General features: G+C 37.6%; 1 protein-coding gene across 8 annotated transcripts in view; it reads right to left on the bottom strand.

Annotated features, from left to right (window-relative positions):
- Positions 1 to 18,344, bottom strand: part of KCNIP4 (potassium voltage-gated channel interacting protein 4) — a 433,458-nt gene that overhangs the window by 252,321 nt on the left and 162,793 nt on the right. The window contains exon 1 of one of the 8 annotated variants that reach the window (XM_080371593.1): positions 1 to 18,344. This exon is cut by the window's left edge and continues 11,671 nt beyond it; it is cut by the window's right edge and continues 16,195 nt beyond it. The exons of the other annotated variants lie outside the window; for them this stretch is intronic. The gene's annotated coding sequence lies outside the window, so the exon portion shown is untranslated. 8 annotated transcript variants of the gene reach the window in all.

The raw sequence follows: 18,344 nt of genomic DNA, 5'->3' as shown, positions 1-18,344 counted from the left end.
AAAAGTAGTATTTTCTAATCTTTATTCAGAAAATTTTCTGACTCTTATACAGGCTCACAAATACTGATATTTGATCCAGATACTATCATCATATCCTTGTCCTTTGATGCTTAAAAAGAAAGTCCAGCAACTGTGAGATTCCTGTGCCTGTAACCTCAGTGGGACTGAGCACTCATAACTCCCAAGAAAACTAACACAGCTCTATCATTTCTAAGAAGTAAACCCATTAGAACTAATAAAACTTCAACAAATATTTAATAAAAGGAGTCAGCATATGTAAAATCCTCAGGTCTCATCACTGTAGCAGAAACAAGTACTTTAACTCCAACTAGCTGAGTTTGCTGTAGCTACCACCAACATAGCGTTTTTTTCAGGTTAGTGTGAGAATGACAACAGAAGAATTACAAAAAATATGTCAGAAGATTTCCTCCTCAGGACCCTTTTTTCAAATACAGCAGAACAATGCAAGGTTTAAACATTTCTGTCTTTAATAGTATTGCTATGTAATGCACGTAATGGCTACAATTACTCTGCAGAAAAATATTTTCACCCTCAAATCATAGACCACAAGAGGGAAATGCTTGACAACTTCTAACTGACTTAGAGCATCATACAAAAGAAGCTATTTTTAAAACAAAATTAATTACACTCTGCAGCTTTGAAGCTGCACTTTTACCTTGCTCCCAGTGATTTTAAAACTCTTGATTTAGAGACAGCGTATGTTCCACATGATTGCTCCACAGAACTGATGTGTACAACTAGACTTTTTATAACTCTTTGTTCTGTTAAAGAAGCTTTAGTGTGAGGCTGGCCATGCATTGCAATTGTATGAAATGCAAACAGAGGCACAGAGAAACAGCTGTTTTCCCAATATAGCAAATTATTTTGGGCAATTTGTGCAGAAGGAAGCAATAAATGCATCAGCAACCACTGACACACTCTGATAATTACTGCAAAGCAAAAGAACATCTGCATGCAAGAAGGAGTAAAACCAACACTACAGCTAATGAAAAGAAAAATGGGGAAAAAAACCCCCAACAACAACTATCTTGGGGAGTGGAAGAAAAACATCCTCTTTTTCCTGAAGAGATCACTAGCATATTATGGAAGAATTTAATTCTGACGCAGGTCTTTGTTGCTTGATAGCTTGTGCTTTTTTTGACTGAAATAATTCATGCTTTATTCAGTAACGGAAGCTTCCCTACTCCTTTCAAGACAAAAAACTAAGCAGGACCTGAGAAAGCCTGCTGTGATATGCAGCAGAGTTATTCACTGCCCAGCATCCACTCACGGGCAAACCCACAGCAAGTCAAATTCACCTTACACTTCATTTAAAACAAACGAGCATTCTAGATTCATCCCAAGACAGGGCATGAAACTATTATGCAAAACAACAAATCAAGATATACTACCATGTCATCTTATCTGCCTAGATAACTGTGAAAGTTCACAGAGGAACTTAAAGCAGTATGTTAAAGTCAGTGTTGGAAGGGTTGAATAAACCAGCTGGCTGGAAATCTTGCAGTGTTCTTCTCCAAAGAGCAATTAAACTTTGCAGTTGTAGACTGGTTAGGGGACAGAATGTCCGGTTCACTTCTCTGATAGGTTTCTGGTTTGTCTTTCCCAAAGAATATGGAGCCAAGGGACACAAAATGGATTATTCTGGATATGAGCTTCTCTTGTGGCAGCTATGTTTCTTCGGCATTTCCAACTGTCGTTAGCCCCCCAACCCACCCTGAAATAGTTTTTCTTAGTTTTTCTAAGCTATTTCTACCAATATGGGTTTTTTATATATATTTTTAAAATAGTCCATAAAGGGGAATTAAGTACTTTTGAAGGGCTAGTTCTAAATCATCAATACTTTTTAATATTTTATGTCATTGTGAACTTTACAGAATCAGACTCTGACTTGAACTAACCCTACATCTACTCCGGGCCTTCTAGGATTCTAGTCCCTGCATGTATTGTTTTCCACTTTTAAAATAGTTATAAAATCCTAAAGTTATATTTGAGATATTTGAGGAAGCAGGTACAGCTAATGTTTATGACCCAGATAAAAGGAGCCATGACTACTAATAATTTGTGAAGTGCAGAAATAAGTCACATGAAGACAAAAAGAACAGAAAACGAAGAAACAATCATGTTCATAGCTATAACATGCATTCCATGTTCTTCAAATGTGATCAGAGCAAATGGTGATGATAATACCAATTTTACCAGTGAAATAAATGTTAATTCTTCATAAATGTTTTTTGTTTCAATCAGGGAATATTCTCCTTCCTCGAGGAAAAAATTATGCATAATTTTCATTTTAGGCTGCCCTCAGAATTTTACATGTTTGAGATTACTTGCATCTCTTTTACATGGACAACACTGTCAGTGTGGAATTTTAATTTCCATGAGCCAGCTATGGGACAAAGATATTACCTCCAGAGCCCTGACAAGAAGGGGAAAAAAAAGTGTCATTTTCTGTCAGCCAACTGAGTGTTTTTCTTATCTGCTTTGCCTGTTTATATTGGTTGCTCTTCTGCTAGTTTCTCAATGCTTAGAGAGGACCTTCAAAAACTGAATCCTGATCTTAGTTCCTAGGCGCTGCTGTCAAAAGCATGAATACCACTCATGCAAACATCAGCTATGCTTTTTAAAGCTGTAACAACTCCGCTACATGCTCCAGGATCACAGGAATGCTAACACAGGTGATAATGCTGCTCTTTCCCTCAGGATCCACAGATTTTCTTAGCACACTACCTAGTACAAATGCATACGAACTCAAGGAAAGACAAAGTTGTAATAGTGAAGGGAAAAGCAATATGAGAGAACGCATATGTTTTATAAAAAATAAATAATGTGGTGGGGTTTTTTTCAGATACAATTTTAAAATGAAGTTCCGTTTATTTCAAATTCTTTGGAAAATTTTTTATTCACTGGTGAATTTTCATCCACTCTCCCATCCCTTACTACTGTCCAGAAATGCACCAATGTTGTTTTTGAATAGAGAATTAAAGAGTGTATGGCATTTTTAATATTGCATGCATTTAATCATTTGTGTTAAGTATGACTTCTTTTAAGCAGTTTTTTAATGGCAATTTGTTTAATGTACTCAGCACAGCTTACTTTCAAGAAAGTGGAATGAGAAACTGAGTACAGTATTGATTATGCTGATTAATAGAGGTGGTGATTAATATCTTTCTTGCCACTCTCTCAAAGTCAGCCCAGATGTACTTCAGATGCAAATATTCTGCCAGGCTATTCTGCCCACATATTTGTGTTAAATTCTGCATAGTCATCTTCTCCCATGCTTTGACTCTCGTTCCAAAAAGTACCAGGTTGTGACATAGTTTTCAGGCCAAGAAAAGCAACACAGCAATGGCAGGTGAGAATGAATGCACCAGCAGGACAACAGGATTTCTCCATATCAGAGATAAATGGAAGCCTCTCCAGGAAAGATAAACACCAAATCCCTCCAACATTAACCTCCTCATCTGCTAAATGTCTGGAAAGTGCGTTTGCAAGTATTTCAGCAAAACCTGAGCAAACCACAATTGACATCTTTGCCAATTCATTTGGTGCGGCAGGGGTGTGGGAGGGGAAACAATCAAGAAACTCGAAAAAAAAAGGCTGAACTATGCAAAATGTACAGCTAAAATATGCAACCATACATACAGTCCCAGGTAACCTGCACCGAATACTGTGATTACATAGGCTGCTCTAAGCACCAACAGTTTTAGGAAACAAAAACTACTACTGTTTCTTTAAATAATTTTTAGACAAGGTGTTTGGACTGAAGGACAAAGATTCTGCTGTGCTTATTTATTTGTCCAATGTTAATTAGAGGGTCTCGGGGAGACTCTGCAATTGTATATTGCATCAACTGTTAATGGGCCCTTTAAGTGGGATTGCTGCTAAGAGGCGAAGGAATTCTCTCTCCACTTCTTCCACAATTAGACAAATATTGAAACAGCTGATTCTAGATGCTAGAACAGACAGTATACATGTATTATACACATACACAATGGACTTCTATAAGAAATTAATGGTCAGACAAGATATCTGCCATTTAGGAGAACCTCTTTATTATTATGTACAGTCATCTGAAATTGAAAATTATCAAAAGTTAAGCCAGGAAAAAAACTCGACATGTTGGATATGTATTTTCAAAAATTTCAAAGAGGCAACACAAAAAACAAGCCTGGAAAGTGAATTAGATTACTGGAGTGTTTAAGGGACAGCAAGAGAAGGCACTTTACACAATCTCTTGGTGTTCTTTTCAGTGAAAGCATGCAATCCCAGATCCCAAAGCACCTGATGAGGCCCTGAAGCTAAGATCAAACCGCACTGGAATAAGATAAATTATGTGCAGCAGATTTAACAAGTGCATGAGCAATGAAACAAAGGGTAAGGGACTGAGGGAATCGCCCTTGCTAGAAGAGAGCAGCAGAACATGATCTCATACAAGCGCAGAAACCGTGACTATCTCAATCCCGTGATGTTCACCCTTACAGCAACAGACAACAGTTTATTTACAGAACACTATCCTCTTTTTCACTAGCTAGGGAGCACATTTGTTTACTGTATAAGAAGACTTCATGAGAAAGTGGAGGTACATGTGAAAACTTAAGACCATTTTATCTTTCTTCTCTGTCACCGCAGTGGAGAATCTCCTGTGGTCCTGGTCAAGTATCAAACAGGTTCATTAGCAACATTTAGCAGAGATTTACCACGACTTACCAACCATTCCTGACCGACTATGTTTCTATGATTTAAATATGCCTGGCTCAGCTGACGTCCTTTGCCATGACCTTAGCAAGGGTTTTCGGACAGCTGTCGATAGCATTCTACCAGCCAAACCGAAAAAGCTACAAAGGGAGGGGAAACCCCAGGTCGTGGCACCAATCCAGGAGCCAACTGGGTGCAGAAAGCAGCTTTGCAGGAAAGACCTAGGGCCTGGTGGACACCTTGCTGACCATGAGTCATCACTGTGCTCTCACAGCCATGAAAGCTCTCCACATCCTCATCTGCACCAGGGACAGAGTGAGCAGCAGAGAAATGCTTATTCCCCTCTTTTTGGTACCTGTGAAACCTCACATGGAAGATTCTGTCCAGTTTGGGGCTTTGCAGTACAAAGACTCACAGCCAAGGCCAGTGAGATCTTCAAGGGACTGGATTACATGACATTGAAGAGCTGATGAGATCACTGTGATTTTTTAGACTGGAGGAAAGAGTATTATTAAGGATCTCCCTTGTTAATGATCTAAGAGCTGCCTTCCACTACCTAAGGGTGATTGTAGAGAAGATGGAGCCAAGTCTCTCTTGGATGCATACAGTGGAAGGACAAGACATAAAGAACAAGCTATGGCAAGGAAAATCCTGAGTAGGCATGGGAAATTCCTTACACATATATTCTAAAATTGAAGTTCACCATGAAAGAGGTTAAGCACTGGAGCAGCATGCCCAGAGAAACCGTGAAAGTCTGTCCTTGAGAATTTTCACAACTTGACTGGACAAGGTCACCTGCAATTTGATCGTATTTCTTAGTTAGCTGATTTCAGCTGATTCAGATGACCCGCAGAGGTCCCCTCCAACTTTAAATGTTTGATGATTCGGGTTCTAAGACTTGAAAGTGCTCAGAAGTTCATTCTTAATAAAGCTGTTATTTATTTGTTTGGTAAAGAGGAAAACATGTAGATCCAGGACAGCTATCTTTCCTTTGCATGGTTCTGAGAAACCTCAGCATTTTTCACAGCTGAAAGTGTACACTGGAGAAGACTGGTGAAGAAGAACATTGTCTCCATCCCAGACTGATTGACTAAAATGCTTCTTAAGGGTTTGAAAATCACCTTGTACCCCCACATTACAGTACCCTACATGGCTATTTCTGGCATGAGTTACTGAGACAAAATAACAAAGAAATGCAGTACTTTCTAACTACAATGTTACAATTACTCAAACCATATACTTTTATTTTTATAATTTAATGCAGTAATGCTAGGTAGTAATAGAGCAATTGATAATTCTTTTCTTCCATGGTATTAGAAAGAAGATTTGAATTCTTGGAAGACTGTTTTCCCAGAAAATCCCACCAGATTTCTAGTTGTTCTTTTCCATGTAAAATGTGTCGTTTCCAAAAACTAACATTACCCATGTCTTTGCAGGTAGGACAATCTGGTTTTTTATACCTTAAAACTATGATTATCATAGGAACTAGTCATGAGATAGAGAACCAGAAAATTTCATCAAAACACCAGCTGATTAACTGACAAATACCTTCTGTTGCAAACCTCTTTCCAAAAAACCTAACCTTGAGGGAAATACGGGAAAAGTGCACTTACTGTATTCTACCGTCTCACACATGCTCACAATAAAGGAAATGTAATGTTATTTTTAACTTTTTTAATTACAGAGAAGTGAGTTGAATCCCTTTGGCAGCTAAATTAGCATCACTTTAATTTTTTTGCTTTTTGATTGTTAATGAGCATGCATACTCAGATACACACATTACCACTCCAAATGTTTCCCTTAGCTTTTGCGTTTCTCTTTAAAAAATCTTCTCATGAACTTTTACTCTATCCTTATCACTTCATATTCTACTAGATAGTAAAGTAGATTTTATGTGTATTGATACAGTGAATAATTTTTCAGTATAAGAAATTTTTCTTATTTCTGTAAAGATATAGTTAAGCATATTCTGTTTTTAGACATGGACACCAAGAAGCTTTGTAAAAATCCTAGTTAAAGAAAAGAAAAAAATGAGATAAGATGAATATTTTTAGAAGCATTAGCTGTGAGATTTTGTTATTTTTGTGGTTAAATCTCATTCTTGTATTTCTAATTTTAAAAATAGATTATGTTATTATTTATCTGTATGAAATCCCTGTTATTTTAATTGTATGATCACCTGTTTCTATACTGAGTTGTTTACAATGTGCCTTGACTTACCAGGTTTGAGAATCTAGAAATTTATTTCATTTTTTATAATCCAGAACAACATTATGGTTTTGTGTTATTTTCCTGTGCTTTTATGTTTTTAATGCCTTTATTAAGAACTCTTAGGACAGTGTAGATACCAATGCCTTGAAGTGTTAGGAATTAATACAACTCAGCTGTGTCATCTTCCGCTTCACTCTCACCTGTTTACTGTAGCTCAGCCTCTGGACAGTTGTGCCAATCCTTGCTTGAAGCCTGAAAACTACTCTTTATTAATTTCCACTTTCATGCCATGCACTGAAGAACGTTATACAGCCTGGAGTGCATTCCTCTTCTCTGTAGCTTAGCCAGAAAGTGCAATTTAAAAAATAACTAGAAAACAAACTAGAAGGCCAGAAAATAAAATAACATATGTAGAAAGTAAAGAAATAATGTGTGAATTGAAAGATGTGATAGGCATAACAAGAAAAATGTATTGAGAACAGTATTTTTCCCGAGATTTGAAGTCTAGCAGTTATTCATGGCAGGAGTTTCTGCGCTGCCTAAGTCCCGTCACAGAACTTTGCTTCATCAACATCCCATTTAAGACGCAAATAGTATTTTTAAATTAGGACCACAGAAAACATCTTAAGCTAGTCCAGTAAGAAGCTTCAGTGCTTACACCCCCAGGTCCCAGGTGCAGGCATGCTAATGGGAGGACACTGCACACGGGAGAAGACAGTGATGGCCCCGCCAGGTGACCAGGGCAGCGCAGGGCTGTGCCATTCCGCAAGTGGCACTGGCCACAGTGCAAACGCCACCAGCCATTCATACCCAGGGATCCTGCAGGCAGCTTCCACCTGGTAGCAGCAATTACACCACCTGGGTGTGCTTATCCTTATCCTGATGTGAAGCAGCATGTTCTCAGGTGAACATTTGCTTGGCAGTAGAAATGGTGCACAGAATTGCTCACTGCTCGGAAAATCCCATACGCGCTAACAGCGGGATGTGCGCACTGTGTTTTGCCCATCGGTCCACCTAAAGGGTTCTAAAAGTATCTACACTATGCTCTTTTCCTTTCTAGTTTTCCCTTAGCACCAGTAAATGGTATTTTTATTCAAAACTTTACAGAGTCTGAGTGCCTTTTGTACTGAGATCCATAACAAGCACTTGCATCGGTGCATTACACCAGGCTAGCATTCTAGTCATTGAACCAGTGTTTTGAAAATTATAATTAAGAAAATAGATCAAGAAACAAAACAAATCTTAAAAAAAAAAAAAAAAGAAAAGAAAAGAAAACCAACAAAAAACCACCCAACAAAACCAAAAATAAGAAAAAGGAAAAAAAAGCATGGTACATGGTGAATTCCTGCCTTTCAGACACACCTTACAATGATCATACAGAAATCAATGTCTTGGCTCACTGAAAGCAGAAACTAATCTAGATTGAAAAAATGGAAATAGGAATTCAAACCAGTCATATCTCAAAATTTCTTTTGGTTCTACTTTTTTTAAAAAAAATATATTTCCAGTTTCTTCTTAATATCTGCAATGACAGTGCCATTCTCTTCTTCTATATAATTGTTTTTCTGGACCTGTCATTTAGAAATAGGAAGAATCGTTCAATTGATTTCTGACAGTCCTCTATTAAAATCATAACCTTCCTATTATTGTAATTGTTTTCCTTCCTTAGGGTATACAACTGAGATCAAAGCTGAATCTGAAACTAGAGTGAAGCTTTCCCAGCATTGTATTTTTAGTTCACGGTTCTTCAGCTGTCTTTTTGAGGGGTGGGATGGATGCTGGGGAAGAGACAGGAGTGGAGCTTGTGTGGTTTTTTTAACAGTAGTTCAAATGGAATACATATTTTTTTCCACAGTGTGGCAGCAAAGCCTTTTAAGAGGCAGAACTGTCTCAAGAACTTTTTGCTAAATCAGCTGAAAATTATGAATAGCTAAAGTCAGAGTCCATAGACTCCTTGTCCCCAGTGAATTGGATTCTGTTTGGAAGAGTAATTCTCTGCTCTAGAATTCCAAATCACTACAGAGTCCTTTTTCTTACTTTACCAGTTATTTATTTTTAACAGTCCTTTTCCCGCCCCCCCCCCCCCCCCCCCCCAATAAAAAGTCATGAAATACAAAACAGCTCACAAGTATCTTGAATGATGTCTTGCTGTTAAACAACCATGCTGCAGACCCACAGGCAAAAATGTGAAAGAAATCTTCTGTAATGCCTGATAGGAAGAACTTAGGAACATGCAGGCAGGCAGTAAGTGTCCTGCAGTTCAGCAAATGAATCACATACAGAAATGGCACAGAGCATTCAAAGGCAAATTATGTTGGTTTTTTACTTCCCAGTGCCTTGCATGTGTGTGTGCACATGAGTAAGAGAGAAGGCAAACATAATGAACATAATGAAATCTAATTCCTGCAGAATTATATGAGACATAAACATTTACAGCCCCACTCAGTAACCTTCCAGATTCAGAATCACTACTTAAAAAAAGAAAAAATCATGACCACATTTTTGTGATGGATGGCTAAATCCCTCCTGATTGCAGCAATGTTCCAGCTCAGTTCTCCATCTCATTTGAACCAAATTAAGGAACTGAGCACTCTTCATTCCTTCCATTCCTCACCCCTACTTACTACATACTTTTCTTCTCATCAGGCTATGGGTATCTAATTTTGAAGCCATGTCTATTTTGATCATCACTTGAGTTTTTACTTTCTTACAACACTACTTTCACGCTTAAAGTCAAAAGGAGAAATTCGTTCTTAGACATAGTGATCTTAGTTTCTTAAAGGCTTAAGAAAAAATAATTACTATTTTGGAAAAGTTAAGAACTACGTTTTCCAGGAGAATTAGTTATTCATATCAGTATGTTTCAAAGCAATCCATCAAGGAAAAGACTTTGCATAATCATGAAAATAATTAAGGATTTAATTATGGCCATACCAACTAAGCAAAGCTAAGCAGAATGCTTGATTTATTTTCTGCAATAGACAATAGAATAACGATTACATTTTAGGAAATAATTTATAACACAAGAATGACTTAAAACATAGTGGCTGCATTATAATCAGTTAATTAAAGGTACTATTTTAGATGTGGATTATCCTATGAGACATCTAGGATATGGATTATTTAGGCATCTGGCGAAACCTATGTCTACAGTGTAATTGAATAATGAAATTACTGGAGGATGTCTCTTAAAATATATGTGCCTAATATGAACACACATGTATGTGCTTTCACATGCATCAGTTGGTCTCCCTCAGTGTGAATCTAAATCTTATTATGCTAAATTTGGATTTATGGAAATTCAGACAAGCCAAAATGGACATGATGTGTGATACTAGAGAGGTTAATTTCTCATCTGGGACTTGCTGACTCATGATTTAAATATACAGTGATAAATTACTTCTGGGGAAGAGTCTAATGGTGTGTATCAAACAGAAGAAGCTATTAAATTCTAATATTTGAAACTCTGGGAGGAAATAAATACTTGGCTACACTCAAGAGAGTCTTGAAAAAATGGAGAGGATTTTTTTTTAATTAAAAAATAGCAATTTCCTTCCATTTTTAATCTCAGTAATGCAAGTACACAGTGAATGACCCACAACATAAATCATTTAGAAATTATTGTATTGTTATTGTCATATTCTGGTAAATCAATACCGACTTCCTGTCCTGTCACCCTCCTTTATCTTTGGTAATGGAACAAGGTTGTTTTATCAGTATAAATCAGATTTATCCATGCTTTGCTGTGGATGACTTTAAGTCCATTTACTATGAAACCACTACTACAAGGTCATCCATGATCAGCTCTTAACTTCAATATATTATAAAACATTTCTAAGTAATTTGAGAAATAATGAAAGCGGTTAAAGGAACAGAGCACGGTAGCTGCCTGTGTGCTGCCTGCAGCTATGACATGACCTATTGATTTTATAGCAAGGTATTACCTATGTTCAAAGGCTCGTTACTAAATGTCAGAAGTCCATAGTCACTCGGTATAATTTAAAATAGACATTTTTAGCTAACACTTTTTAGGTTGATGTAGGCTAAGTGCTCTACTCTATTAAATCTCTGATTTAAACAGGAATGACAAAGAATATACAGCCAATGTTTTACAAGGATACCACTGATAGCTCCTACTGCTTACTGAAAAGTTATGATGACGCATACAAACACACAAATACACCTGCTAGATAGCTACATACATTTTACAGACAGAATCTGGATTGACTGATTATTTCCTAAATCTACTAAACACTGCCTCATTTCTCTAAACTAAAGGAGACTGTAATCTTTTATGAACTCCTGGAGGTACTAGGACTGCTCCTACACGGATTCAAAAGGAAATTTAAAAAAAAGAAAAATTATGGCAATGCCAAAGTTCTCTGTGCAGCAGCCTATTCCATCGCCAAAGATACACACAACATCTGAAATCAGTGGTTCAGTAGGATTAACTAGCTCGGTCACTTGGCTGATTATCAAGTAGTCACCATGTATGGCCACTGAAATGGAAACTGCTTGAACTTAACGAGAAGATGGAATAGGTCAGAACTGGACTTCTGTTTGGCTTAAAACCATGTAACCATCTCTTCTTGCTACTGCTTTCAGTATGCACCCTCCAGCAAGGTAAAGCTAGCATTCAAACAAACCCAGGCAGGTACCCACAGCAGCACAAGCACATGAGGGAAGTCAGACAATTTACATCATGGAGCTCCATGCTGCTGCAATTGGTTAGTCTAAAGTTTAGCGAGCTATTTTTATGATGTAATGCAGTCATCAGGATAAACATTCATATCCCTGCATTGTCTTTCACCAAGTTGTCCCTACTACGCTTCAGATGAGTGCCACTGAACCTGTCCATCACAACCAACCACATGGCCTGGTGAGCCCTTGCTTGTCACACTGGAAAATGTCACAACAGCATTCTCTGAACAGATTACCTTCACTTCAAGATCACCAACAATCCATCAAAAAATACACAAATGTTAGAATTGGGTTTCAGGGTTCAGGGGAGGCCTGAATTTCTACGTTCCTTCTTGTCCTCTAAAAGTTTGGTGATTACTTAACTTCAGGATAGGGGATGTTACTGAAAAAAACCCAAAATTATTGCAGTTTGAAATTTATAAACTAAGGTCACTTCATGAAAAATGGGTTTAGCTTGCATGAGAAAGAATTAAAGTCTACCTCAGAGAAAAGCAATTAACAGAATTCCCGGATCCTGGGAAAGACTATAATTCCTCTAGAGAGGAATAAATGTTCCACAAAGGGGATGTGATGGCTTAATGATGTAAGAAATTATTTTTTATATATACACATATCTATAACCTGAGTATGTGTTTGCACATAAACACAAGAATACAATTTTCTTTTATTGGCTGACGCTGCCTCTAGAAGCAAGCATTCAATAAAAGTACACAGCTTGGGTTTATAGAATTATTATAATTGTCTAAACACTTTCACAACATGCAAAATCTACTAAGGAGTGGCATAAAGATAAAAAGTAAGACCAAGTGTTTTGAGAGAGAGTATTGTGGACGTTTTTAAAGACAAAGCTAGAGTTCATTAGGTAATATTGCCCTATTAGTCTATGAATTTACATTATTATACATACATGAATGCACTCTACATAGTTTAAGATTGAAATAGTATTTTTATGTTATGTGGGTTTAGAAGATACTGTGAAGCCATAATTTTGGTCTCATAGATAGTGTCTCTACCTATTTGTCCCTATGCTAGAACATCTTCACAAAGGGAATGAGGCCATGTTATATTAACCACATATACTTAGTTGCCCCTGCCTTATTTCCTATATACCTTCAAGGTATACAATGGATCCAAAACCACCACTTCATGTGGCCTTTCCAAAGGTTGTCATCACCACCGTGTTCAAGCATTTCACAGACACTGCTGAACATGTCTTTATACATTTAGCTCTTGGAGAAAATGGTGACTTGCCCTGTCAATACAGTATATCTGGGTTAAAAAACAGATTAGGTATCAGAATCTCTATGTTATAAGAATAAATGTGCATGAGTCAAACATTCAGCCATACTTAACTACAACTGAAGGAGAAGTAAGTAGTGAAACTTTTAAAAAAGATACAAGATTTTATTTCTGCTTCTCCATAACTGAAGTAAGGTAAGGGTAGCTCACTAGATTTTGCAAAATATTACTTGGACTTCACGCCTGATCCCTTCAGTTTGCTTATTAAGTCATCCTCTTTAATTAATCCTGGTTTAGTAAATTTCGTATTCATTTACTTCAAATAAACTGCAGCAAAAATACAAAAAAACCCCAGCATCTAAGCAGATATGCAGAAAGAAAAGTATTTTGCAAACCTAACCTTCCCCTTTCCCAGCCATCGACATAGCAAGAGAGTTGTTCTGAAGAAGCATCTTTTAGATCAAAAAATATTACAGGGTCCTGAATAAAATAAAGTAGTCAAGACTGAGCTGGCAGAGGCATTTATAAGATTCAACATTTTTAGCTCCAGCTCCCTCCTCTGAGTGCTTGTTCTACGTGCCACCTTAGAAAAATAGGTCTGACAAGGCAAATTGAGCATTACTTGACATGAAAATAGACCACTTGCATCTCCGTTTATCACATTTTCTTTATTGAAAAGTTAGTAAGTTCTGGCTAAGTAACCATCCAGAATAAAATCATTCAAAAGTAGGAGGTATTTTCAGAAATGTAGGGCCAAAAATGTGCTTAGACTTATCTAGCAAGATTAATGCCATTACTCCTGTACAACAAAATATTTATGTGCACCTGTAATTACAGAGACGCTACCATGTAGAAAACTAGAACATGATCTTCAAATGCATCAGTTTATTCATGGCAGCATCTTCTTCCTACTTCTTCCTGGTTAAAATCTTTCCACTTGCTTATGGATGTTTAAACTACTTAACATTTATCAAGGGGATAACAGCACATAAATGGGAAATTACTACGGTTTATGGTGTTTTACCTCTTAGTAAAATCTAAAAAGCCCTGTCTTTGTTTCTGTAACAGCAAATAAACAGGGAACATTTCAATAAAGGTATATGTTAATCTTTAATTAATAGAACAGTTAAGTTCATGGAAGCCAGAAATATGCATGGGTTTTGTGAATTTGGAGGGGAAAAAAGGTACTACTAGTACAGTGCAAAACAAAATAATGAGTATGCCACACATTAGTACATTCATGCTCAAAGAGGAAATAAAGTATAGAAGAAATTGGAGTAGTGCGCTACAGCTGTGCCAAGGCTTTTGGAGGATTCACAGCAACTCTGACGTTTGGAAGAACATCCAGTTTTGGCAGAAGAGAATGGAGGGCTGCAGCATGGTCCCCAGCTGAGGTAAAGTGATGCTTATCCCTCGGCAGGGAAGCACCACATAGACAGGATGAACTACATGGGGCAAACACACAGATTTCTGCACGTCATGTCACAGGACAGTTACAGACTTCCAGGGTTTTACTATAAAACACGTACTCATCCTCACTGAGTGTCCTCGTTTTGGCTGGCACAGAGTTCATTTTATTCTTAGCAGCTGGTGCAGCGCTGTTTTTTGGATTTAGTGTGCGAGAACAATGTTGACGGCACACTGATGGTTTTGGTTGTTGCTTGGTAATTTTTATACTAACTCAAGGCCTTTTTAGTTTCTCAGGCCCTGCCAGCGAGAGGGCTGGGGGGGTCACAAGAAACTGGGAGGGGGCACAGCCCAGGACAGGTGACCCCCACTGACCAAAGGGATATTCCGTACCATTGCACATCATGCTCAGTATGTAAAGCTGGGTGAAGAAGAAGGAAAGGGGGATGTGTTTCCAGCCATGTGAAGAAAAGGCCCCCTAGGAAAAAGGGCAATTGGGAGGGATCTGCAGGTCTCTGGAGGGACTCGTGCAGCCCTGTCCCTCATCACTGTCTTCTGCAGTGCTGAGCAAGCCTGACATGGACAACCCATCTGTCTCAAGTGTAACAGGCAAGCTACTTTTACTCTGTGTTAAGAAATAATACCAAAGGGGACATATATTTATAAAGTATTTGCAGCTCCACTAACAGAAGTGTTTCACCAAGAGTGGCCATATTCACCTGTTCCATTCTTTTTCTAGTTTAAGAGGGTTTAGCTCCCAGGCACCTGTATACCTTTACGAATACTACTGCGTATTTGTGAAAATAACTATGCAACTATTGTCTTTGCAATTTCCTTCTTGGAAAACCATGCATTTTCCTCCACAAAACCATAGCTAACCCACAGTTACTTTCTTCTTTCCAAGTCCTGCTGACACTAATAGCAGAAAAGCATTTGACACAGGCTCCTGAAAGCGCAGACCCAGTCGTGCTGCCTTTGAGGTAAGGAGTGCAGAGCACTCCACTGCTTTACTGAAGTTTTGTCTGGTGCTGATCACAGCACTGTTAAAAAAGTGCTTTATTTATAGCAGGCTGCTGAGTCTGTCTGAAATTATTTGTATCTCACAAACTACGCCCCGTGACTGGTTCTGTTATGGGAAAACACGCCTGCATAATTGATAGCAGAATATAGGAAGGTGCTAACAACTATCAATTTATGTTGTCAAAAAGCAACTGAGGCTGAAATGTGCTGCCTAATGCACTGGCAAGATTATCTGATACATATATAAAATTGTCTAAAATCCTATCAATTGGAACCAATTTTATATTTCTTTTAATATAGAATAAACTCCATCTTTGATACATATTGGACTTTCCCACAAAGTTTCAGAATTGCATTCTAATTCTCTGGGTATCAAGAGGAAATATATAAGACTTTTCAAATGTAAAATACTTATAAAAATTATATAGTTAGAAATATAATTCCATCTTATAAATGGAAGAGAAAATTAAACTATTTGCTGTTTTGTTCCAATGAGTGTGTAAATAATGAATTTTTCAAACTCAGTCTTCCACATACTGAATACTTTCTTAATAGCAGGGACTAACCAGTCACTTCATCTTTTGCTGCAAAGTTGCAGGAAACTTCCTTTTTGAATTATTAACCACTCTTGAATGCAGCTAGGGTTCACAGACCTGACAGCCTGATGAATCTCATGACTGTGTTGCATTACCAGAAGACTAAAGATCCTTGGCAGCTTGATAAAAAATGAACTGCTCTCTCGACCAAGCAGAAGAATAAAATCTGGCAAAAAATTAGATAAATGAGTATTTGTTAATGTTCCCATTTTTTCACATGGATTTTTACTGTTCTACAACAATTAGCAACCTCTAAGATCTAAGCTAAAAACTGGTTTTCTCTGTGTATTATGAAATAGAGACTAATCTACATTAATGACTGTAAATGATCTCTAAACTCATAGAACAGAAAAGCGTATGATAAAAAAGCCCTAATTTCGTAATCCAAACAACTTAAAAAAATGTTTTGACAGTTAATACTAGAGAGGAATTTTCTGACAATTTTTACTTAGAGAATGACTGTTCTTCCCAAAATAACGATAACTTCTTTTAGTGGAAGTCTTGTAAATGTAGTTCCCACACAGCAGATAGACTTGCCACTATGGCCACATTCTGCGCAGAACATTCTGATGTGGAATTTGGAATTTTCCTTAAATGCGCACTTTCTCTGTTTTGCAATAAAACTCTGTTTATTGGGCTGAAGAAATTTCTGCGATATGTGTGTCTGTCCCTGAGTCAGCATGTAGGTCTTTCTATGATTTTGCAGCATTACGCAAGCCCCCACTCACTATTTAATCTTGCCTCCTATGGCAGAAGGGGTTCTCTGACAGAGGGCTCTGGCCTCATTTCTCCAGTCCCTTCAGCGTTTCTTTTCTGCTATGAGATGGAGAAGAGCTTCTGACTCCTCTGCCCCTCCATGCAGGGTTGCAGCTGCTCCTTCTCACTTCATTTTTCACTTGCCTGGTAGAGATTTTATTTACCCGGAATGTTCTATCTTTGTTCTTTTAGCTAATCCTAACGGAGCAAAAAACCTTATTTATAAAACCTAGGGGTGCTTCAAGGGAGAAAGACAACATTATACTGGGTGATGAATGGATCAGCAGCCCAGAAATATATGCACGCTTGCCAATTTTAAATTGAATGTGAGGACACAAGTCAGGGTAGTATAGGAGTCTATGATGCTATCATTAAAAAAAAAGAAAAAAAAAGAAAAAGAAAATCAAGAAAATTGTTTGAAATGCAGAGATTACTGTTTAATTTTTATTTTCATTGAGTATTCACCATATTTTTATCAGTATGTGATAACAGTTCATGGTATTAGAACCATACTGAATTTTTGGTCTTACTCAAAGCATGTACACATTAGGAAAGGACAAAACACCTGAGGAAAGATTTGTAGATGCCTTATAGCTTTGGAAGGAGTCTATAAATACTGTACACAGCTGAGGTGAAGGCACCCAGCTATTTCACAGTGGACACTCCTAGAAACATTGCTGCCACCTTAAGGGAATACCAAAATAACTGAGAAGGTCATGTGTCTACATGAAAAGACAGAAGAGAAGAAGGAGGAATGAACAGAAAAAAGAACAAACCAACCAGTCAATTGACCATTTGGTCATGCAGAGACCCAGAGAAGAACTGTAGATTCCTCTACAAGGGGAAATCTTGTTGGGAGGACAGCTGAAGAACTGTGCCTGATGCATTAAGAGAGTTCTGGCAGTTAGATGAACATGTTTATGTATAAATGACATTCCCTTTGGGAGAGTGTTTCTTCAGATTACCATTTATGTTCTATTCAGTTTTCAGACTTTGAAAATTTGCAGGAAACTAAAATTTTTGATGGATGAAAGGGTGCAAAGATCTACAAAAATTACTTTTTCATCAGGAAAGGAAAGCTGAAAGGCACAACTAAAGGCTGCGATCAGAAGGTGGCCAGAGCTCTTTGGCTACAGCTAAATGCACACAAATACTACATCATATTTAAAAGAAAAAGCTACTTTGCAAAAAGTTAACATCATGCGGTATGGCCAAGTAACAGCTAAGATGACAGTCACCAATAGGTATAGCCAAACAAAGATCCAAATTTAGCTAAACATAAGTTACCTGAGCAGTACAGGGATGTCTTAATGGCTGCAAAGGTTACTGAAGACTCTGAAAGTTTTTAACTGAATTGGCACGCAGAAAGAATGGCATGACAGCCTGGTGAACATGAGAGGGAATGAAAGCAAAAAGAATGAGACATTAATTCGCAGTGAAGACATAACCAGCATGGCATCCCCAGAGGTATTTTAGATACATGTAGATGTGGCACTTCGGACCATGGTTTACTGGTGGATTTGGCAGTGCTAGCTTAATGGTTGGACTCCATGATCTTAAAGGTCTTTTCCAACATAAATGTTTCTGATTCTATGGCTGAGCTTCGTGAGGCAAATCACAGGACTGAAATACGTATGTGGATCAGTCACATGTTTAGCAAGCTCTCTCAGTGGAAAAAAGGTTCAAATGTTGTCCTTA

The sequence above is a fragment of the Falco punctatus genome (assembly GCF_963210335.1).
Source record: "Falco punctatus genome assembly, chromosome: 1".
Taxonomy (NCBI): Eukaryota; Metazoa; Chordata; class Aves; order Falconiformes; family Falconidae; genus Falco; species Falco punctatus.
The sequence above is the reverse complement of the archived record's forward strand: the minus strand, read 5'-3'. Positions and strand labels throughout refer to the sequence as shown.